The sequence below is a fragment of the Hevea brasiliensis genome, unplaced genomic scaffold (genome assembly GCF_030052815.1).
Source record: "Hevea brasiliensis isolate MT/VB/25A 57/8 unplaced genomic scaffold, ASM3005281v1 Scaf7, whole genome shotgun sequence".
In the NCBI taxonomy this organism is placed as follows: Eukaryota; Viridiplantae; Streptophyta; class Magnoliopsida; order Malpighiales; family Euphorbiaceae; genus Hevea; species Hevea brasiliensis.
In genome coordinates, this window is record NW_026615250.1 from 1,102,168 (window position 1) to 1,127,753 (window position 25,586).

A 25,586-nucleotide genomic window follows, 5' to 3' on the forward strand; every position below is an offset into this window, starting at 1 on the left:
CACTTCCAAAATGTAAGAAAATTGTTTTAAAATCCCTTGTAAGGTACTTAATGAGTTATCGGTAGGTGAAGTTCGGTAGTTCATTAAGTATTCTACGGGATCATGTTATGCCTTACGGAGGGGTAAGGTGTGACAAGTGAGTTAAAGCTTATTGATAACTAAAGGTATATTTTTTAATCAAGCATAATTCAAACTTTGCTGTTCCACATTAGGAATAAAACTTTTAATCAGCTTCATTAGAGTCGTCATCAAAGACATCAGAGTCATCATCAAAGACAGAAATATGGGATTCCAGGTGGGCGTGAATTCACTAGGTTCTCCTTCTGCAGCCTCAATCAGTTTCATCAGAGTCGTCGTAAAAAATATACAAGTATGGGACTATTGGTGTGTGTTCACTATGTTCTACATCTGCACCCTCACCAGTCAATCTAGGAGTGTTCCAACCCAACTGCTGCATGTATGCTTCATCATAGGCTTCAATGTTGAAACCTGAAGCAAGAAACAATTCCAACTCATTCACGAATTGTGCTGTTCTTGCTGCTAGAAAAGGCCTTGCTGCATCAGAGACTAGATTCTTGAACTCTCCTTTTTTTGTTTCAGGTGTTCTCATTTGATGAGATTGATCACCCCTGGCAAAAAGGAAAGCAAGCTTTTGAGAAAGAGATATGTAAAGTAATAGAGATATGTAAAATAATTAGAGTTATGTGACAAACTTTCATACTCATCAAAAGAACTTAAAGAATGAGGAATCCAATTGTTACAATCTAGAGTTCATTTTAATCGTTAAGTTGCACATGATTAAACAAAAGGTGGGATAAGTAAAGAAAATACCTTCTCAAGAATGAATCAACCACACCAAGTATATGGTGTACAATAATTTCAACATCCTCTTCCTGCATGCAAGCATGTCAGAAGATGAGAGTTTGTCAATGATAGCTAACCAGAGTTAGAAGATAACTATAGACATTAAATTAACATCCCAAATTATGAAACAAAAAAAAAAAAAGAAAATCCAAAACAAAAACAGTGCAAGGTTTTTTGTAAACATCATTACTATTATATGCATAAAGCCATAAACATTCTTCTATTTATATGCATAAAGCCATAAACACTCTTCTATTTCCTGTGTACATCGAAAAATACGCAAAACCAAAACTTTAAATATTTATCCACATCCACAAAGTTTGAATCAGTGCCAAAGTAGCAAATGAAAGAGTTGGAAGAGAATAATGCCTTTCAAACTCTACTCAACTCAACTAAACTCAACTAAGCCTTTATCCCAAAAATTTGAGGTCGGCTATATGAATTCTCTTTCTCTACTCTAAACGATTTTGGGTTAAATCCTCGAAAATGTGTAATGCTTCTAGGTCATTTTATACTACTCTCCTCCAAGTCAATTTAGGTCTACCCCTTCTTTTCTTTTTATCCTCTACCCTAATGTGCTCTACTTGTCTAACTAGAGTCTCCGTATGTCTACGCTTCACATGACCAAATCACCTCAATCTCCCTTCTCTCAATTTATCATCAATTGGTACCACTCCTACCTTTTCTCTAATACTCTCATTACAGATTTTATCTAGTCTAATATGGTCACTCATCCACCTTAACATTCACATGACCAAATCAACTCTTATCTTAGGCACATACGACTCCTTCAGTGCCCAACACTCACTATCATATAACATGGCCGGTCGTATGGCTGTACGGTAAAATTTTCCTTTCAACTTATTTGGAATCTTGTGATCACATAAAACTCCCATGGCACGTCTCCACTTCAATCATCCGGCTTTAATCCTATGACTAACATCCTCCTCACATCCCCCATCTACTTGAAGGACTGAGCCGAGATATTTAAAGTGATTACTTTGGGACAGTATCACTCCATCCAAACTAACTCATTCCCTATCACCAGTTCGCCTTTCACTGAACTTGCAATACATGTCACACCTTACCCCTCTGTAAGGCATAACATGATCCCGTAGAATACCTAATGAACTACTGAACTTCACCTACCGATAACCCATTAAGTACCCTACAAGGGATTTTAAAATAATTTTCTTATTTTTGATAAGTGATGAGCATTTTCCAATAGGTATTTAAAACATTTAATTAAAATTAAAACTAGTTAATATTTTTGGTCCATTTTATTTCTCCACAAATTTTATAAAAATTTTGTCAGAGTTCCGTTTATATTTTGAGAAAATAGTTCTTCAAATACCTGAAAAAAAAAAGGCACTTCCAATAATTTTTTTATCACTGTTTCAAATTCATACTCAATCTCAATCAATTTCTCAAGTCTCAAAATTCAATAGTCAACATTTCTCAATTTCCAAAATTTAATAATCATTAAAATAATATCTATCAATCTCATTCAAATTAAAATAAAACATTTCCATTCATTAAATACAAACAATCTATATATACATCATAATAATATCTACATTGGGAAAATCCAAACTAAATTTTATTACAATTTTATACAAACTTTGTACAAACTGCTCAAGACTGAATTTACATGTCCATACATTTATGCATATTACATATATCAAAATAAATTTCTACAATCAGGGTATAAAATATACCCGATATAACTTCAGGATGAGTCGCTTGATAATCCTCAGCAGCTCACTCTGCTGCTCCTCTAGTCTCTAAATCTGCGACAACAATAATAGCTATCGCTGAGTACTAGGACTCAATGGTGCACAACATACTAAAATAATCTTTATGCAGAATTTAAATCACATTTATTCAAAAATTGAACTAAACATGCGAGTTAAACACAAAACATGAATTATGAGATTTTATTCCAAACAATTTCATTTCGAAGTATCAAACACATTTCATAAAACCCACAGTTAGATCATGCCATTCGAAACAAATATAATCTCAATAGCCAGAGGCTAAAGATGTCACATCACAAGGCTAGCTAGCTCAAATATATGGATATCCATTCAAATCCTCTTCTACTGGCGCACCTCAACACTTCTCCAAAGAAGGAATCAAAATTCGAAACTAATTACCCCCACTAGTCATGCTAGTGAGGTGTTCAAATATATGGTCATGACACTGTGGTTTCAAAACTTATCTTAGCAATTTGCTAAACATTGCTATTTTAAATATACACAATAACTTTTACAATTTAAATCAAAGCATCATAAATAATGTCACAAATAAACTTTCAACAATTCTGTCACGACCCAACCTATGGGCCGGACCGGCACTAGGACCTGGGCCAGCCTAAAGCCCCCAAGGCCCATAGTAAGCCTAACTATTCCTTAACCCAACTCTAAGGCCCATTTGGGCCCAATTTCAAGAAACCAACCGGACAGAGTCCTGCCATAAAATGGACCTTTCAACGGAGAGTTTTTGACTCACCCGACCTGTAAACACATTATATAATCAATTGGGGAGCTCAGCTCACCCTCCACATGCTCATAACAACATAAAATAAATGGGAGCTCAACTCCCTCATCCAGTCCATCAACATGCATAAAATAATAAGTTTACAGGCCCAAATTAGCACTTTATATTACAAACCCAATTCAAATAAATATTTCTAACACATGCGGAAATTCTAGAAGTTAATAGAATTACACAAACATGAATAGACAACCTGCAAGGGAGAAAAGCAGGTTAACCTCAAAAATATCCTCCTGTGGCCTGGAAAAATATTGAACAGGAGTGAGCGTTCGACTCAGAGAGTAAAATATCAATTTTAACCATAATCTCTATAACTATCTAAAACTAATGCACCCTGTAGAGTGAAATGCAACATCAGCAGTAATTTCACATCATAACAGCAAAAAGGTAATTTGGAGCACTCACACACCCAGTAATATCAATCATAATATATGGGAGCTGATCCCCTATACAGCTCTCTTAAATCCAACCTGTGTCAGCGAAGAACTCAGCTTGGACTTCTACTTAATAACCAAATCGGGGTCCCAGCGAAGAACTCAAGCTGTGTCTACCCCGAAGGACCGGGTCCCAGCGAAGATCTCAAGCCGTGTCTACCCGTCCTATCCATAGTCCACACCACATCACACGCACGCCAATACACGCACACTGCTCCAAATTACCACAACAACATACATGGCACTTTCACAGTTATGAATGCAACATAAATCGTGCCTAGAGTTTATCTACATAGATATATGCATATAAGTGATGCAAGGGTATGTTTGAACATATAATAATATCGAAATTACAATTAAAATTAATATTTTACTCACAGACTTGACAGCAATCACTGGGTGGAGGAAGAAGGCTGTCCCGGCTCACCTGACAATTACATTACAATTATTTAATACAATTGACTCAATACAAATCAAGAAAAGACCAAATACGTCCTAAGTCGTGCCGAAAATCCGGCAGAGTCTCCCCTATACCTAGGACCTACCCAACCTGCAAAAGGGCTCAAAACACACTTCTATATTTGCAACTCATATATCCACAATTCAATCACATCACACAGCCCCTCCTGGGCCCATCGAAACAATCATTCATCACAATATATAAAATTTCAATTTAGTCCTTATAATTGATTATTTTTGCAAAAACTGCCCAAATAAGCTCTAAAAATTCTAAAACTTTGCCCCGCGGTCCTTAGCAATATTACTAGGCTATTGCAAAAAGAATCATAATTTTCTAAGCTACCACGAATATTTTATGGATTTTTAATCCTATTTAAGCACTAGAAAATTACGAAAAAGCAAGGTTCGGGTTTACCTTTGCCGATTCTGACTCCGAGGACGCGCTCGGGACGTTTGATAATGGTGGGATAGCTAAAACCTCGATCCAATTCGGAGACTTTTCCGATAGCCGGTCTGTCTGGCCGGAAATTCACAGACCCGGACAACTATCAAATTTTCGTGAATTGAAGATACCTACACGAAGCCCATAACACGAGGGTTAGTACATAAATTTTACGGAATTTTCTAAGCTCATTAAATACTCGGAAAAACACTGCGAAGTTTCGTGGGACCCACCGAAAAACAGTGTAGGAAAAATTCGAAATTTATATCGCCGCGAAGCTCTCGACGAGTGGAGCGCTCTGGTACTCTCGGTTTTCTCGTGGGTTTCACGGTTTGCGAGAAATCTAGCTCAAAAGTCAAAATGGGCTAAAACTTCCTGGGCAAAAATTGGACAAACCGCTCGATGGATTTCGGTGTTCTTGGTGTCTATGGAAAGCTCTCGACGAGTAGATGAGTTTAGACACAAGACCCGGTCCGATTGGTGGCCGGATCGGTCGGATTTCGGCGGGGAAGACGAAGCGGAGCGCTTGCGCTTGCGCGTCGCGTCGCTTCGCTTCGGGAGCCGTTTTCCGGCATTCCAGGCGGCGGTCGGTGGGCTGGGGCGGTGAGGATGGTAGTCCGGCGGGGTGGCGAGGAGCGCGCGCGGCAAGGGGAGGAGGGAGGAGAGAGAAAAAGGGAGAGAAGGAGAGAGGGGTCGGGACGCGCGCGGGGAGGAAGAAGAAAAAGGAAGAAGCCGGTCCGGTTCGATTCGGCCAGTTCGATTCGGAATACAAAATTTTTGAATTTTTACTCTGCCTCGGGACCGAAAACGAGGTCCAAAAATTCCGAAAAAAATTTCAGAAAACTCATAAAAATTCGTAGACTCCAAATATATTTTTAGTTTTGCCACGTGGTCTTTAAATTAATTTTTAAAAATTATCAAAGTTTATATTTTTGAAAAATCGAACCCGATTTTTAAAATCCGAAAAATCTCAAATAATTTCTAAAAATTTAAATAAAATTAAAATATCAATATTACTCATAAAATAATAAAATTTAAAATTTTTGGGGTGTTACAAATTCAAAGCAAAAGTAAAATACATATTTCATTCACTTTATCAATAAATTTTAAAGCATAGTGATGTTGTGCACAAACCTCAAGCGAGTCGCCTCTTGGCCTTGACTCGGTTCCTCGAGTTCTTTCCCAGTATTCTTTTCAACTGAAACACACAATTTTACAGTGTTTCAGTACCATAACTTAGCATAAATCCAAAAATAAATTTAACTTCACTTTTACCTAGTTCTAATGTGCTAAACTCGACGTTCTTGAAATTTTGTGTTTTGGAGTTACTATTCACTACACTATTCAAGTCAAATTGTTGACTTTCTAAGGCTTAATAGCTATGGGAACTCCAACTTCACCCACATACCACATTTTGGTCACTAAATTTGTTGATTTTGGTTGTTTATTCAAATTCTAAGTCTTTTAGGCAAATTTGATAAATTTTCAGTTTTGGTGTCTAAGGTTGTACTGTTCCATTGGTTACTTTACTGATGGAATTTGTCAAAACTTCCTTCATAGAAAATGTTCCCTAATGTCTTAAGTTTATTCTCCTTTTTGAATCACTCCAATTAGAGTTTTGAAGCTCAAGTTATGGCCATTTGAACCATGGCTGTCAGATTGGATTCAACCCAGATTTTCTGGGCAATTTTTTGTGCTAGCAGTTTTAGGTCACCAACTTGGGGTGGCCAAATGACTTGGTTAATGGCATAATTTTGATGCGTCCCTACCGCAAGTGCACGGGTCGTACAAGTAGTATAGAAAAATATCGATCCCACGAGGAGTCGTGTTAATGATTGAATTTTTGATATAAAAGTTGACTAAATCGAAGTATCTATGAAATTAAAGAAGTGAATTGATGAGTAATGGAGCGTAAAATCTATATGTGCAAAATCAATATTCTATTTAACAATGTATTGCATTAAACTAAAATTGCATCAAATTGAAATAAGCAAGTTCAAATATGGCAATATTGAAAATGGCAATCAATTAAATTCAATTGAAAATTAACAATGGTAAAAAGGCGATTCCGGAGTTCGGGATTTCATATTCGAGCTATTTTGGGATTTAAATCGGTTATCCAATTTTATGAAACTTATGGGTTTTAAGGAGATTAATTCTTAAATCCTTTGAATTCCCTTTCGAGTGAGACAAAGAGTGCCTTAATCAAACTAATCCTACTTTCGTGGAGTTAGAATTAATTAAGACCCATTAAGTTCTTTAATTAATCTGTGAATCCTCTTAATCCTTAGCCTATTTCTAGGTCTAAGTTAATTAAGTCCAATTTCTTGATTATCTATCACAAGGTCTTCTCCTTTCGGTGCTTCAACCATGGATTAAGAACATCACTTAATGGGATCCTACACTAAGCATGTCATTAAGCATACAAGAAATGAATAAAACTCATTAAGACCACAAAATATGGATTACCCAATCAAAATCCACAAAATATCTCAAATATTACAACCCTTACTCCAGAATCAAAAGTAAACTACTCACTATCCATAATGCTTACAAGATATGATGAGTTTAAATGGAAATAAAGCTTTAATCTAAGCTAAGAAGTAAGAAATTAAACACTAGAAATGTAGAAAAATGTAAGGGAAGAAAGAAATCTGCAAATCTTGGTTGAGAATGGTGTGGAAGGTGAAAGTGACTCCTCAAATTCTGCCTCTCTTCTCCTCTTCTTCTTTGCTCCTTGTCCCCCTCTAAAATGGGAAAATGGGACTATTTATAGCATTTTTCTGACATGGAGCCCTAAAATAGTATGTTCTAGGAGGAATTGATTGAGGGAATCTTCTGCCAGCTCATTAATGAACTCTTTATGGGATTTGCATATGTGGACTGCATTAGTTATGCAATCCCTTATGCGATTTTAGCTGGTTACGAGTCACTTATGCGAATCGCATGACTTGGTGCATAGGTTATGCACAATTCCGTGAAGGTGCATAAGGGAGGCGAGAATGTGCATAAGCTATCTTGTCTCCTTATGCACATTTCTACTGGGTTCTGAACAGTGATCTTTCTCCTTATGCAGATCTGCATAGCTTATGCGGCAAGTTATGCACAATTTGGTCAATGCATATTTCAGCTTAAAAACTTATTTTTGACATCTTTGGCTGTAGAAGACACTCCTCAATGGAAAAATTCTCTTCAGTCCTTCAAAAACACCATTTTTCCTACAAAACAAAGTAAAAATTACAAATTAATCCAAAATCGACAATTATGAAAAACTAACTAATTTACTAATGAAATTAGCTAAAGATAACTAATAATAGAATAAAATGGCTATAAAATTAGACCTAAATGACTATGCAAAATGTATGCATCAAATACCCCCAAACTCAAGCTTTTGCTTGTCCTCAAGCAAACTTTAAAATGTGGTGCAAAGTTTTTAGGGGTGCCTTATCCAAAGAGTTATGAAAATTACCAATTGAAGTAACTTAACACACCTTCAGCCATACCAGCAATCCATATACCCATCCTTCAAAATGCAAAGAATTTAATGCTTATCCAAGTTTTCACCGCTTAGCCATCAAGTCAATTATCATTCAAAATCTCCAAACCAACCAATCAAAAGAGAGGGTCATGCTCAAAAGGAATTCTAGAACAATCAATAGTCAAAGTGTCTCTATATGGAATGATGGAATTGAATGAATGAATGAATAGTTCTCCAATCCCATAGGCAAATTCCCCACTCCTATCTCCACTAATGTAGCAAGTACTTTCAAGAGATCAAAGGTCTTTTTATGGATGTAATGGGGCCATGGGATTCAAAAAGAGGCTAAGAAGAAAAATGGGTAAAAAGTATTCAAAGCATGAGAATATGTTGCAATTTTGAAACATAAGGTACACTTTATTATATCTTTTTCTCTTTTCTTTATATATATATATATATAGGAGAGAGAAATACATAATGAGGATTGTCAAGTGCTAGCATATTTTACAAGACACATAAAATGGAGGGACATTTTGATACTTTAGACTTGTATTTTGCATTTTCTTTTGATGATTGTCCCTAAAGATGCCACCCCCAAACTCATTTCTTTTAATACTTTGGGTGGATTTCTTTCATTTTGAATGACAATGGTGAAAAGCACATATACTAGCACTTTTACAAGGTGACAAGTATTTCTTCTCCCTTTTATTGTATTTTTTTTATTTTATTTTTTTATGTACCTAATATTATGAATAATTATTCTCATGAAAAGGGTTGGAGTGTTTGGTTCATTGGCTAGGTAGTAATAAGGTTTTCAAGAAAAATTAGGGATAAAAAGGTTCAAAGGGGTTTGCAAGGGTAAATTTTAATTGGGAAAAAGGACCAAAGGTTTAAAATGAGAAGGTTTTAAATCAAAGAATGCCTAATCATCTCTCTCTTCAAGTACAAGCTGGTATTTCGCCTTGAAAGGTTTAGAAGATTTGTTCTAGGATTGGTGAGACATCATTTGACTATCTTATATCCAATAACTCCCTCTAAACACTTCCTTCTCCAAATGGCTAGTTGGGTGGCTTTTTGGCTAAGAAGATATAGGCAAGGGATAGACACTTCAAAACCTTGCACCTTTTAGGAAACTTTCAATCCACAAACCCAACTAAAGGGTGAGTCAAATCATTCTCATAGGCACATTTTCAATACTCAAGGGATTTGGCAAAAGATTTTAATGCATGATGCATGATTCCTAAAATGAGTAATGCATTAACTAAATGGAGGGAGTCTATTTGTATTCAATGTGTACAATTTCTAAGTGATGTATAATGTGTGTGTAAATGTGTTATGTATATGTATGTGTGGAAATATATGTAAAATATTTACAATATATGTAAATGAAATGGGATGAGATGTTCCTATACTCAAAATGTGAAAAATAAAGCTAAAAATCAAAATGTGCACCCCCAAACTCAAAATTGGACATTGTCCTCAATGTCTCAAGCAGCAGATAACCAAAACTCAAAGCAAATAATATTGACCAGGAATTGTAAAAATTAAGAGCAAAAAGAAAGAGTTACCTGGTATGAGAATTCAAGATAAAGGGATGCATAAGAAGCTGCACAGGTTGTGCAGAGTTAAGAGCTGTCCAGAACATGTGCATAGGTAAGGTGCATAAGCCATGCGGTGCTGCATAAGAGGCAATATATGTTGCATAGGCTATGTAGGACAGTTGCATAAGGGAATACAACCTCTGCAGTCAAGTATAGCAGAAAGAGTTGCATAGGCTATGCAAAAGTTCTGCATGAGGAAATTCATAGCTGTGCAGTGTATACAAAAGCTGCTGCATGGGAATTGGCAAGGGGAAATGTACAACCAGCAGTAAAAGTATTGAAATATATACAGAGTATGGGCAAATATGTACAAAAGGGCAATAAGTGCAATAAAAATCAAAGAAGACTAATGTAATAGCTATCCAATAAAACTTCAAGAAAAACATAATTTAAAACAAACTAATTCAGAACTAACAAACATAATCCAAAACAAACTATAAATGTTTGAACATATTTACAAAGGAAAAGTCCTACAAGTTGGAACAAAAGTAAAACAAACACTAATCTAGTTCTATTGTCTTGCCCTTGTCCAAGGATGTTGCTATAATGGTGGTCGCCATTGTCGAAATGATGGTGCTGGAGGAGGTGATGGAGGTGGGGGTGGCATGCCCAAAAAGATCATGAGTTGCTTCACCATTTCCTTCAGTTCTTTCTGTTTGTCCCTGGTTTCCATGACAAGGTCAAATAGTTGATCATGACGATCCTTGAGTGTATCAAGACCAGTGTCAAGCTTCCTATCCACAAAGAATATATCATCACTAAGCCTTTCAAGATAGGTGAATAAGGCTTTAGTGTTGAATGCAGGAGGTGCTGTGGATGAGGAAGGTTCAAACAGAGGAGGTATGGGCTGAGCAGAGGTAGCTGGAATGTCCTGAGCAGGCTGAGGGGGTGGGGTAGGTGTAGTAGGGTGCTGTGGGACGGATGGGAAAGCTTGGGTTTTTGGTTGTGCAAGGGCTCGATTGGCCAGTAGGCGAGATCAAAATATGACAAATTGAACCCTGTTTTGGTTAAGTGTGCAGTATCAAAATATGAAGTGTCCTCAAGTGCTGGTATTGAGTGCTCTGCAGGATTAAAACCAAAATGCTTGGCTATGACAGTGATAAGCCCACCCAAAACAATGTCACCTATGGATTTGGTGGCAATATGCAGCACATGCTCACAAAAGAAATAACCGGGAGAAACCTTAACTTTGTGAAATGCACACCATAACATAAAGAGTTCAGATTTTCCTACAGCACCAGAACTAGTCCCTCTGCCCAATATGGTGCTAGCCATCAGCCTATGAATAAACCTAAGTGCAGGGTCAAGTATTTGGGATGTTTTTGATCTTCCAGCAGAGAAAGTTTGAGGTTGGTTTGTTATGATTCTCCAAAATTGGGCAGCATTCCAAATGCCCTTGTTGGCTACCTCTACTCCAGTATGTGGTACTCTAAATAACCCATCAATAGCAAAACCAAAAATGCTATGAAATTGGTCCAATGAAAGCTCTCTATTTCGCCCCAAGCATCTAAATTTCATAATTGGTTTATGGTCTACATCATGCAAATTGAGGGTAGCAGAGAATGAAGAAATAAACTCCAAAACTAGAATTGGATAAACTATCTCTTGCTTATGCACAAATTCTGTCCAACCCATACCATCAAGATATGCAACTACATTGTCAAATAAACCAAGAGATTGTAAAGCATCAGCAGATATATACCTAGTGGGTTGTACCTTTCTATCCTTAAGTCGCTTAAAAGCTACTTTTTGAATCGTATCAGGGAGAGGCCAGGGTAGCTTTGATACAAATGAGGTTGCCGAAATTGTCTTTTTGCTGGAAGAGGGTGTAGAGGCTGGAGCTTTTGGCTTTTTGGGAGGTGGTTCCGACAATGGGGTGGGTGGGTCTTTGCGTTTGGACAGAGGAGGGGCAGAGGACATGGGTCGCACAGATTTTGACCGAATTTTGCGTTTGTATGTGGTTGGGGGAGGTGGTGGGGGTGTCGCTTGTGGAGGAGAATTGGGATTAGGAGGTATCGATGACAATGGAGAGACTTCGAGAGGAGAAGGTGGACGGGAATGGGGAGGGGACTCCATTGCCGATGGAGAAGATGGAAGAGATAAGGGGGAAATGAAAATGTAGGGGGAAATTTAGGGTTTACGTGATGAAAGTGCTAGTGGAGAAAACGGGATAGAGACGGTGAGAATGCCGAAAGGAATGGAGGTTGAAGGACGGTCGTGGGGTGAAGAGGCGGGAAGTGGAGGTAGGGATTTTTGTTTGCCGAAAATGAATTTGAATCGGGTTTGTAAGAGACTGCATAAGGGGAAAATGATTTATGCATAACCTGTGCACTCTTTTATACATGTTTCAGAATGATTTAAACTTCAGAGAAATGGCTTATGCACAAGTGCATAAGTCATGCACTGTCCTTATGCATGTTTCGCAGTATTGAAATCTTGGGTTGATGGTCATGCAGTTGTGCATAAGTCATGCACCTTCCTTATGCAAGTTTCGGTGACCCTTGAAATTTTGAGGAGCGAAGTCATGCGGGAGTGCATAAGTTATGCACTCCCCTTATGCATCTCTCGGCAGAAGTGGTTTTTCAGAAAATCGGGTCATGCGTAGTGCATAGGTTATGCACTCGCTCATGCAATCGCTCGCAATTTTTTTGAATTTTGGGTGGTGGTCATGCAGATGTGCATAAGCTATGCACTCTGCTTATACACTCTTCGGTGGGTTTTGAAATTCAGAATCTTTGGTTATGCAGAAGTGCATAAGCTATGCACATTGCTTATGCAGGTCTCGCAACTTTTGGAATTTTCTCGATTTGGTCATGCGTAGTGCATAGGCTATGCACCTTCCTTATGCACCCTCGGCAAGTTTGGTTTTTCCGGGTTTGGTCATGCGTAGTGCATAAGCTATGCACTCGCTTATGCACTCTTCTGCGAATTGGAGTTTTGATTTTTGGTTATGCGTATGCATAAGCTATGCACATTGCTTATGCACTCTTTGGCAGAGAGAGAAAATGAAGGATTTGAAGTTATGCAAATGTGCATAGGTCATGCACTCTGCTTATGCAAGTTTCTAAAGATGTGAAATTTGACAAAATTAGGCTATGCAGAGTTGCATAAGCTATGCACTCTCCTTATGCACTTGCAATAAAGGTGAAAAATGGCAAGAATTGTGGTTATGCAGGATTGCATAAGCTATGCAGTTGCTTATGCACAATTCAACAAGATTAAGTTTGCAATGGAACATGAATTGCAAGTGTGAAAAATACCCTAGAATGAAGAAATATAATTCCATGAAGCATAAACCATGAGAATTTTCACCAAAACACATCAATATATACAAAGTTCATCAAAAATGCATCACACGAGCATGTAAAAATGGATCCTGCATAAAAGACCTTTGAGAACTATGCCATTTTAACTCAAATTCTGCAAATCAACATTTAGCACATAAAACTCCATAAAATCTGCATAAAGTTGCATCTAACCACAAATGAGAAATGAACTCTCCAAGTTTTGCCAAGAAGATGCAATATTGTCCACCTTGAATTCCACAACCCAAGTAATCTCAAAACTACAAAAATGACCAACTTACCACCATATTAGCATTAAAAACACATATACTTAAAAGTCACACACCCAACCTCACCAAAAACACAAGCCATCTGCTGCAAACACCCTCTTTGCTGCAGAATTTTTTTTCTTCCTCTCTGCAGAAACCAGATTGCAGCTCCTGCACAGGTTAAAAAAAAAAAAAATCAGTTCTTGGGAAAATTTGAAGGACAAAATTTTCAAGTTAAGAATCACTTCCCCATCAGTTTACCAGCCTTTCTTCATTGAATTACATCTACAAGGGACAAGATTTAACAATGTCAAAAATTGAATTTGGGGAGATTTAAGATAAAACAAAATCAATGAAAATGAAAGTAAATTAGCAAAAGCAAAATAAAAGGACTTGGGATGCCTCCCAAGAGGGCTAATTTATAGTCCTTAGCTGGACTCTTCATGAATTTCACTGAAAAGAGGTGAGGGATTGGAGAGCTTATAACAGCTTGCTCCCTTTATTGGGTCTCCAATTATGTAATGTTTCAATCTATGCCCATTGACCTTAAAATTCCCAGATTTTTCACTCCAAATTTCAATTGCTCCATAAGGGAAAACCTTAGAAATTCTATATGGACCAGTCCACCTTGACTTGAGTTTTCCAGGGAACAATTTCAATCTTGAGTTGAACAACAAAACTAAATCACCTTCTTTGAATTCTTTTTTTCTCAGATGCTTATCATGCCAAACTTTAGTTCTTTCTTTGTAAATACGGGCACTTTCATAAGCATCCATCCTCAATTCCTCAAGCTCATTAAGTTGTAACAACCTTTTCTCACCAGTTTGCTTAAGATCAAAATTCAAGGTCTGAATGGCCCAATATGCTCTATGTTCTAGCTCCATTGTAAATGACAAGACTTACCATACACCAACCTAAAGGGAGTAGTTCCTATAGGGGTTTTGTAGGCAGTCCTATATGCCCATAAAGCATCATCTAGTTTGGTAGACCAATCTTTCCGAGAATTGTTCACTGTTTTCTCCAAAATATGCTTGAGCTCTCTGTTAGAAATTTCAACTTGTCCTGAAGTTTGAGGATGGTATGGGGTAGCTATCTTGTGCACTACACCATACTTCCTCATTAAGCTCTCAAATTGCTTATTACAAAAATGGGAACCCCCATCACTAATTATAGCCCTAGGAGCTCCAAATCTGCTCAAGACAAATTTCTTCAAAAATTTCACTACCACTCTAGCATCATTAGTTGGAGTTGCAATAGCTTCCACCCACTTTGACACATAGTCAACCCCAACTAAGATGTATCTATTACCATATGAAGGAGGGAATGGCCCCATAAAATCTATTCCCCAAACATCAAATAATTCCACTTCAAGAATATTATTTAGGGGCATTTGATCTCTTTTTGACAAATTTCCACTCCTTTGACATTTATCACAATTCAACACAAATTTCCTCACATCCTTAAAAAGATTTGGCCAAAAGAAACCAGCTTGCAAAATTTTACTAGTTGTCTTAGAGATTCCAAAATGACCTCCATAATCAGAAGCATGGCAATGATGCATAATACTCTGTACCTCCTCTTCAGGAATACATCTTCTAATCAGACCATCACAACATCTCCTAAAGAGTAAAGGGTCATCCCATCTATAAAACTTCACCTCATGCAAAAACTTTTTCTTTTGTTGCCATGTCATTCCTAGAGGTAAAACTCCACAAGATAGATAATTCATAAAGTCTGCATACCAAGGTAGTTTAGCAACAAGAGAGAAAAGTTGTTCATCCAAGAAAAACTCATCAATAGGGATTTCATCCAATTCTTCACCATCCAATTTTAACCTACTAAGATTATCAGCAACTACATTTTCAGCTCCTTTCTTATCTCTAATCTCCAAATCAAACTCTTGTAGCATCAGAATCCACCTAATGAGCCTAGGTTTGGCCTCCTTTTTACGGAGCAAATACCTGATGGCTGCATGATCTGAAAATATAACCACCTTTGAGTCAATAATGTAAGGTCTAAACTTTTCCAATGCAAAGACAATTGCCAAAAATTCCTTTTCAGTTGTTGCATAATTTGTTTGAGCCTCATCCAGTGTTCTACTAGCATAATAAATAGCATAAGCCTTTTTGTCCTTTCTTTGACCAAGAACAGCCCCAATTGCATAGTTGCTAGCATCACACATAATTTCAAAAGGTAGGCTCCAATCAGGTGGTTGCATGATTGGTGCAGTGATAAGAGCTTGCTTCAACCTGCAAAAGGCATCCAAACACTCTTGGTCAAATACAAATGGTGTGTCATTACTTAACAAATTAGACAAAGGTTTAGCTATTTTAGAAAAATCCTTGATAAAGCGTCTGTAGAACCCGGCGTGTCCTAGGAAACTTCGAATTCCCTTGACATTGGTAGGAGGAGCCATCTTCTCTATCACTTCAACTTTGGCTTTATCAACCTCTATTCCTCTGTTAGACACCAAATGTCCAAGCACTATCCCTTCCTGAACCATGAAATGACACTTTTCCCAGTTTAACACAAGGTCAGTATCTGCACATCGCTGCAAAATTTTAGAAAGGTTAGCCAAGCATATATCAAATGAAGATCCATAAACAGAGAAATCGTCCATAAAAACCTCCATTATGTCTTCAATGAAATCTGAGAAGATTGCCATCATGCACCTTTGAAAAGTGGCTGGTGCATTACATAACCCAAATGGCATCCTTCTATAAGCAAAGGTTCCATATGGACAAGTAAAAGTGGTTTTTTCTTGATCATTTGGATGGATAGGGATTTGAAAAAAACCTGAATATCCATCTAAATAGCAAAAGTAAGAATGCCTAGCTAGTCTTTCCAACATCTGATCAATGAAGGGAAGTGGAAAATGATCTTTTCTAGTGGCAACATTTAATTTTCTGTAATCTATGCACATTCGCCAACTAGTCACTGTTCTGGTGGGAATTAATTCATTATTTTCATTTTTGACAACTGTCATTCCACCCTTTTTTGGGACAACATGTACTGGCTCACCCAAGTACTATCCGAGATAGGGTAAATGATCCTGCATCAAGCAACTTCAAAATTTCCTTTTAACAACTTCTTTCATATTTGGGTTCAACCTCCTCTGATGTTCAATAGATGGCTTACAATTTTCTTCCAAAATGATTCTATGCATACAAAAGTGTGGGCTTATTCCCTTAATGTCATCTATGGTGTATCCTAAGACTTTCCTAAATTGTCTCAACACTCTTAACAACTTATCAGCCTCTAATGTACTCAAATTTGCATTTACAATTACTGGATAAGTGTTATTGGTGCCAAGAAATTTATACCTGAGCTGAGAAGGAAGTTGCTTAAGTTCTACCTTAGGTGCATCTTCTTCCTTGAATGATGGTTGCTTAGATTCGACTTTTTCCTTTTGTGTGAGTTGAAAAACTGGAGCAGAAATGAATGGTGGACTTCCCTCTAAGTGTTGAGCATATGCAGCTACATGAGGGTTGTCATAGTCTATGCCTCCTCCATGAACCAAACAATTTTCAAGTGGATCTTCTGGATATTTCTTTACAAGTGTTCTTCAACCAGCTCATCAATGATATCAACTCTCAAGCAAGTATCAGCTTCAGAATGATGCTTTTTCATAGTGTTATTAATATTGAAAACCAATTGCTCTTCACCAACCCTAAGAGTTAATTTTTCTCCCTTAACATCAATCAATGCTCCTGCTGTAGCTAGAAAGGGTCTTCCCAAGATAATTGGAATATTAAAATCTTCCTCCATGTCCAAGATGACAAAGTCAACAGGTATGTAGAACTTCCCAACCTTCAGAGGCACATTCTCCAAAATCCCTTCAGGATACTTGATTGATCTGTCAGCTAACTGAAGAGAAATGTGGGTTGGCTTTAGATCTCCCATGTTGAGCTTCTCATAGATGGAAAGGGGCATAAGGCTAACACTAGCCCCTAAATCACATAAGGCTTTTGTAGAACAAGACTCTCCAATGTGGCATGGAATTGAAAAACTCCCTGGATCCTTGAGCTTTTGAGGAAGTTTCCTTTGGAGGATAGCACTACATTCTTCTGTCAAAAGCTACAGTTTCATCATCTTCAAGTTTCCTCTTGTTTGAGAGAATTTCTTTCAAGAATTTTTCATAAGAGGGCATTTGTGAAAGAGCATCAATAAAAGGCACATTTATGTAAAGTTTCTTCAAAACCTCTAAGAACTTCCCAAATTGCCTATCAAGCTTGGCTTTGTGAAATCTTTGTGGAAAGGGAAGCTGTGGCTTGTAGGGTTCAGGAGGTATATATTTCTCTTCCTTCTCTTCAATTTTCTCTTTACAATTTTCTGCACTCTCTTGTTTTTCACTCTCATCAGTATTTTTCTCATTTTCTCTCTTCTCACTGTTTTCACTCTTCTCATCATTTATAACTTTTCCACTTCTTAAAGTAATAGCTTGACACTGCTCTCTTGGATTTTTTGGTTGACTTGGAAGCTTTCCAAAAGACTTAGCACTTGAGGAGGATGCTTGTTGTGCAATCCGTTTTTCCAGCATTCTGTTGTGTGTTTGCATCTGTTCCAGCCTTGCTTTCACCTCTCTCATCTCCTCATCATGCTTATTTTGGTTAGCAAGTATCTGTTGCAATAAAGCTTCAGTGGTGGAATTTCGTTCTTGCTGTTTTGGTGGAGGGTTCATATTTTTCTGCTGAAAATTAGGCAGTGGTTGCCTATTTTGCTGATATGGAACTTGACTCTGCTGTTGTGGTTGAAAATTCTGATTTTGAACTTGATTTTGCTGATTTCCCCATGAAAAGTTGGGATGATTCCTCCAATTTGGATTGTAAGTTTGAGAATAAGAATTCCCCATTTGTTTGTTTCCATAATTACCAACATATGCTGCTTGTTCTCCATAGTCTACTCCACAGCTGGTAGTTTCCTCTGCATAAGCCACTTGTTGTGAACTTCCAGCTGATGATGATGAACTAACCAACATACTCAAATCTTCCATCTTCTTAGCAAGGACATTTGTAAGTGCATCAAATTTTGCATTAATCATGTTGAATGGATCAAGATCATACATTCCAGCAGCTTGCCTTTTCTGAGTTGGAGCTGGTCCTCTTGGACTACTCCAAAGATGAGTATTCTTTGCAATTTTCTCCAATAGCTCATAAGCTTCATCTTCATGCTTTATAATAAATTCTCCTCCTGTTTGAGCATCAATAATTCCTCTGATTGCAGGAGTGACATTTGTGTAGAAATTCTGATTTATCATCCATTTTGGAATGGCATGATGTGGGCATAATCTCTCTAATTCCTTCCATCTCATCCATGACTCATAGAGAGTTTCATCTTCTCTTGGTCTGAAAGCTGTCATTTGATTCCTCAACTCTTGAGTTTTTCCAGGTGGAAAATATTGTGCAAGAAATGCATCAGTGAGTTGCTCCCAATTTGTAATGGAGTTGTGAGGTAAAGAATCAAGCCAATCCAATGCTCTATCTTTCAAAGAGAATGGGAATAGCTTCAATCTTGCTGCATCATCAGACACTCCAGGTTGTTTTTGCATGTCGCAAATCATAGCAAACTTCTTCAGGTGTGTGTGTGGATTTTCAGAAGGATGTCCTCCAAATTGAGAATTTTGAATCATTTGAAGAACTCCAAAATCCATCTTGTAACTATTTGCATCAATCCTTGGTCTTGCTATGCTCTCTCTCAAATCATCAAAACGTGGAAAAGCATGATCCATCATACTTCCCCTAGGCACGTTTGCATTAACAACTTCTTCTCCGTGGGCTTCATTTTCATTGTTTTGACCATTTCCAGCATTACCAACACCAATTCTAATTCTTTCATCAGCCATGTCTGCTTCAATTTCAATCTCTCTCAAAGCTTCCTTCCTTTTTCTGGTCTCTTTCTTGTTGGCTTTACAAAATTTCTCAATTTCAGGATTGAACAGTAAGGTTGTGTCACTTGAGCTTCTAGCTCTTCTCATAAAAGATTAAAAGTACCTGAAAAAGAACAAACAAACACAAAAATGAAAAGATAACAAAAATAAAACTATAATCAACTAAAATAATCAAGAATTCAATCTTAAACAAACAACTCCTCAGCAACGGCGCTAAAAACTTGATGCGTCCCTACCGCAAGTGCACGGGTCGTACAAGTAGTATAGAAAAATATCGATCCCACGAGGAGTCGTGTTAATGATTGAATTTTTGATATAAAAGTTGACTAAATCGAAGTATCTATGAAATTAAAGAAGTGAATTGATGAGTAATGGAGCGTAAAATCTATATGTGCAAAATCAATATTCTATTTAACAATGTATTGCATTAAACTAAAATTGCATCAAATTGAAATAAGCAAGTTCAAATATGGCAATATTGAAAATGGCAATCAATTAAATTCAATTGAAAATTAACAATGGTAAAAAGGCGATTCCGGAGTTCGGGATTTCATATTCGAGCTATTTTGGGATTTAAATCGGTTATCCAATTTTATGAAACTTATGGGTTTTAAGGAGATTAATTCTTAAATCCTTTGAATTCCCTTTCGAGTGAGACAAAGAGTGCCTTAATCAAACTAATCCTACTTTCGTGGAGTTAGAATTAATTAAGACCCATTAAGTTCTTTAATTAATCATGAATCCTCTTAATCCTTAGCCTATTTCTAGGTCTAAGTTAATTAAGTCCAATTTCTTGATTATCTATCACAAGGTCTTCTCCTTTCGGTGCTTCAACCATGGATTAAGAACATCACTTAATGGGATCCTACACTAAGCATGTCATTAAGCATACAAGAAATGAATAAAACTCATTAAGACCACAAAATATGGATTACCCAATCAAAATCCACAAAATATCTCAAATATTACAACCCTTACTCCAGAATCAAAAGTAAACTACTCACTATCCATAATGCTTACAAGATATGATGAGTTTAAATGGAAATAAAGCTTTAATCTAAGCTAAGAAGTAAGAAATTAAACACTAGAAATGTAGAAAAATGTAAGGGAAGAAAGAAATCTGCAAATCTTGGTTGAGAATGGTGTGGAAGGTGAAAGTGTCTCCTCAAATTCTGCCTCTCTTCTCCTCTTCTTCTTTGCTCCTTATCCCCCTCTAAAATGGGAAAATGGGACTATTTATAGCATTTTTCTGACATGGAGCCCTAAAATAGTATGTTCTAGGAGGAATTGATTGAGAGAATCTTCTGCCAGCTCATTAATGAACTCTTTATGGGACTGCATAAGTTATGCAGTCCCTTATGCAGTTTTCGGCTGGTTCTGAGTCACTTATGCGAAACTGCATGACTTGGTGCATAGGTTATGCACAATTCCGTGAAGGTGCATAAGGGAGGCGAGAATGTGCATAAGCTATGCTGTCTCCTTATGCACATTTCGGCTGGTTCTGGAACAGTGATCTTTCTCCTTATGCAGATCTGCATAGCTTATGCGGCAAGTTATGCACAATTTGGTCAATGCATATTTCAGCTTGAAAACTTGTTTTTGACATCTTTGGCTGTAGAAGACACTCCTCAATGGCAAAATTCTCTTCAGTCCTTCAAAAACACCATTTTTCCTACAAAACAAAGTAAAAATTACAAATTAATCCAAAATCGACAATTATGAAAAACTAACTAATTTACTAATGAAATTAGCTAAAGATAACTAATAATAGAATAAAATGGCTATAAAATTAGACCTAAATGACTATGCAAAATGTATGCATCAAATTTGGGTTTGTGTTCCTCATGAAAGTTTTAGGTCTATATCTCATCTAACCACTGGTAAAATTTCAGGTCATTTAGACCTTTCTAGCTCAAGTTATGACCAAATGAACTAACACTGTTCATTTGGTCAGTTTGTACAGGGGCAGACTGAGATTTTCCAAGTTTGGTCAATTTGTTCACTAGGTTTTGGTCACTTTTTGGGCATGCTTCCTAAATGAAAATTGTGTCATTTAGTGTCTATTTTAATTCCCAATTGGTCTCATACCAATTGGACTTGTAAATTTTCATTTTTGGTCCCTCAAAGGGACCTTGGTCATGCTGCCAGCAGCATGACCACACTCAATCCGAATTTGGCCTTAACTCCAACCATTCCAACACACTTCATTTGGTCACAAATGACCATTTCTCACTTCAAACTAGATCAAATACATCATATGGCTCATTCTCAAATTTTTCTCCCCAAACCCTAGGTGCCAAGAACCCTAAATTTTCAACTTCTCAATTCTAAGCAATTCAAGGTAACCTCAACCTATACATCATATAAGCATCACTAATCAAGCTAGAAGGCATGTTTAATTAAATCAAAACACATCAATTCCATAAACTTCCATGGCTGCCAAAAATTCATTATTTCCATACAAGCATCAATTCTACCATTACATATGAAATTTCAACTCAACTTCACTTAATTAAACTAAAGAAAAAGATTAAATTAACTTACCTCTCTTGTGAGATTTCCAAGCTAACCCACACTTCACTTTCTTCCCTTCTTCTTGGTCCCAAACTCTTATTTGAGATCTATAATCAAATTTATGTGTTGGAAACTTGAGAGTTTATGGTAAGAATGTTTGAAAATTTAAGCTTAAAAACTCAAAAATGGAGGATGGCTTGGGTGGAGAATGGTTTGGCATATAAGTGGGGGAAGAAGAAGAATATTTAGAGTTTTTACTTTTCTTTTGCCATTAAGTTAATATTTATCCCCAAAACCAATAATTATAAATTAAAAGTTTAATTGTGTCATGCTTATGTCACTTAATGTCACTAAAGCAATTTCTTTTCCTTTTTCTCTTTTTTTATTTTTTTTATTTATCTATTAGTTCTTTAATTTAATTTCTGACTCCAAAGTTTTCTTTTCTCCGATTTTATTTGACAGTTAGGTCAGGAGTCAGCTCTCGGGGTCAATTGACCAAATTGCCCCTTGCCGGTTCAACCCAGTTTGCAAATAATTCAATATTTCTTCCGGCTCCCTGACCTAATTATTTGACTGACTTAATAATTCTTTTTCGTGATTTTCTCTTTTCCATTGTGTTCGTAATGATCCTAAGGACCGCGGCGCCATATTTTACGGTTCGATATTTGACTTTAAATCGACTTCGCAGTCGTTCCCGAGGAGGTCACCCATCGCTGTGACTCTCGGCTCGTTTAACTTCTTATGTTCTGTTTTTCTTATTTATACTTAACTAATTGACAATTACTAATTATTTGTGTTTATGGCTTATTTATTTGTCTTAGATGTGGTTCTAATCCCTTTAATTGTCTGGACCGACTCCGGTTACCAGAACAGTGAAATATACCAGGCTATACAAGTAGGGGTGTTACAATACATGTCTTCTGTCGTCGTTCTACTTAACTTAAAGCCCTTTGACTCTAGAGCACTTCTCCAAAGCTCTAACTTTCTATTAACTCCTTTTTGCATCTCATCTATCAGAACTATATCATCCGCAAACATCATGCACTAAGGGATACTCTCTTGTATATGTTTCATTAATTCATCTAAAACTAATGTAAAAAGGTAAAGGCTTACAGCTGAACCTTGGTGTAATCCAACTGAGATAGGAAAATCTCGTGTTCCCTCCCACTATGCGCACAATAGTAGTTGCTCCTTCATACATGTCTTTCAACACTTGTATGTACCTAATAGATACCCCTTTTGTTCTAACACTCTCCATAAGACATCTCTTGGAACACTATCATAAGCCTTCTCCAAATTGATAAAAACCATATGTAAATCTTTCCTCGCATCTCTATGTTTCTCCATCAAACTTCTAATGAGAAAGATCGCTTCCATAGTTGAACGACCAGGCATAAAACCAAATTGATTGGGAGAGATAAAAGTATCATGACGTAGTCGATGTTCCACAACTCTCTCCTATAACTTCATAGTATGGCTCATGAGTTTAATTCTCCTATAGTTTGAGCAACTCTATATATCTCCCTTATTTTTAAAAATAGGTACTAAAATACTCCTCCTCCATTCATCAAGCATTTTCTTTGAATTTAGAATTTTATTAAACAATTTAATTAACCATGCCACTCCCATATCTCCCAAACACTTCAATGCCTTTCAAACTCTGACATTAAAAAAAATAGAGAACTAGTCTGAATTCAATGGAGTAAAGTAGGAAAAGACATAGTTGATGCGGCATAATTGATGCTATGTGTAGCTCCATATGACTAAAAATTTTACGATTTGAACAGTTTTTCACATGGTTATGCAGTCATCCACTAATGCCAGCTTAGTTATACAAATTATTAATTTTGGTAGGATCTCCAATTTACCAGCAATGCAACATTATTAATGGTATTTATCTGCTCTAATGAATAGAGTATCTTAATTTAATAATATAATCTTATATGTTAGAGCACCAACTTTCAGTGGGATGTCCAAGTTTGTATTTTGTAATAAGTAAAGGTCAAAGGATAGAAAAATCTCAGTTAATAGATGGACTTGCAAAAGAGCCTGAATTTCTCTTCTCAACCAACTTTGCAGCCACCGATTTGGTTGAAGATACTTATAGGACTTCCAATATCGCAATACGTTAACTATATTGCTCAAGATACCTGACTGAACACAAATTTACTGAAAAACATATATAGGTATTTATTTGTTGGGAAATAGCATTAAAAAACAAATATCAATTTAACAAAACAAGAATAAAATGGGAAAAGCGAGAGAACCAGTTCAAAGATAATAGCATTTTAATCTATACTTGTGAGCTTTTGAAAAGAAAGAACTGGAAAAAAAAGGAGAAGTAAACTAAGTAAACCGATTTTAATATAGTGAAGGTTTGAAAGGGAAAAACAAGAATATAGAAATAGGTACCTAAGCTCAAAACTGTCATTTATATACTACCTTTGGAATGAACTTCCATCGTATCCATAAATTATTGAACAGTTTTCTGTCTGCAGAATAGTCGAACAATACCGCCATTAACAACAAATTTTACACAGAGACATCATTCCTGTAATCAATAAGGCAAAGCAAAAGGCCTGCATTGTTATGTGAAGCTAAAGTGAAACATAAGTGGAATAAAGCAAACCTTGCACAAAGGACATTTTACAGAAGAAGGTGCATGAGAATGCTTGCCAGCAACTACTTTAGTCCAATTCAAAATGCAACTGTAACAAAATTTATTTGCAATAGAGGAATGAGAGGAACAAATGACCCACCATTATCTTGCATCATTCCCCAACCCTCTCTGCCCCCGCCCACAACCCAACAGCTCCCCCCCAACCCCAACACCACAAAAATATATATGTACAGAAAGCATGCACGCACAAGCACTCATGAAAACACTGGTAACTGAAAAGCTTTGCCAATACAAGCTCAAATGAGGTTTGTACAGAATTATAGTAAAATTGCTCAAATACCCACATTTAGTATTGATTCATAATGCACAATTACTATCATAAAGGTTTCAAATTGCTTTCTTTTCATATAATCCTTAACAATTCTTAAGCGCTTAATCACTACTAACCGAAATGAACACCAGAAATCAAGTGGAGGTTAAACAACAAAAAGCACAAGAAGAAAGCTCTCATACAAATACCAAACAAGGAATTAGGTCAATAATAGACATATGAATTGTTAAGAAAAAGGGAAAATAAAAAGAAAAGGTACGATTTTTGAGAGAAAGTCAAGACAACATACGGAAATAGGAATCAAGATAGGATTCTTGAAGGAAGGGACCGAGGCAGATGGGGCACGGATTGGAGTCCCGCGAAGAGTAAGAGTGATTCTCTTTGCTTTTAGCTTCATCTTGGTCCATTGTTTTTCTTGAACTCGCTAGATTTCTCCTTCCCACTCCAATGGCGACTTCAACCATCCATGGAAATTATTATAAAATAAAAATTAATTAAATGTAAATATTTTTAATAAATGTAAACATTTCTTTTAACATTTTACAATTTCAATCATAATTTTATTATTTATTTTTCAAAAAGGGACTTAGAGCAGAGAATTGAGAAAGTAGAACCTGAAATCAAAAAATGCCAAAAAAATTCTAGATAGTTTAAAAGAAATTACGTCAAATGGGCTTCACACTGTTTAAAAAAAAAAGATACTATGTGACATGAAAATTCATCCATCTCGCAAAAATATAGCTTTACTTTATTTATTTATTTATTTCAAATTATAAATTTTTATAAATAATAATTTATTTAATAACTTACTAATATATTTTTATTTGATATACATTAAAAAAGTAAA

General features: G+C 36.5%; 1 non-coding gene and 1 pseudogene across 1 annotated transcript; one reads left to right on the forward strand and one right to left on the reverse strand.

Moving 5' to 3' along the window:
- Positions 1-208: 208 nt before the first annotated feature.
- On the reverse strand, positions 209-25,146 carry LOC131177645 (uncharacterized; annotated as a pseudogene).
- LOC131177707 (small nucleolar RNA R71) lies at positions 18,655-18,762 on the forward strand. Its single transcript, XR_009147043.1, has one exon. It is a non-coding gene; the product is annotated as a small nucleolar RNA R71 (small nucleolar RNA).
- Positions 25,147-25,586: the final 440 nt, after the last annotated feature.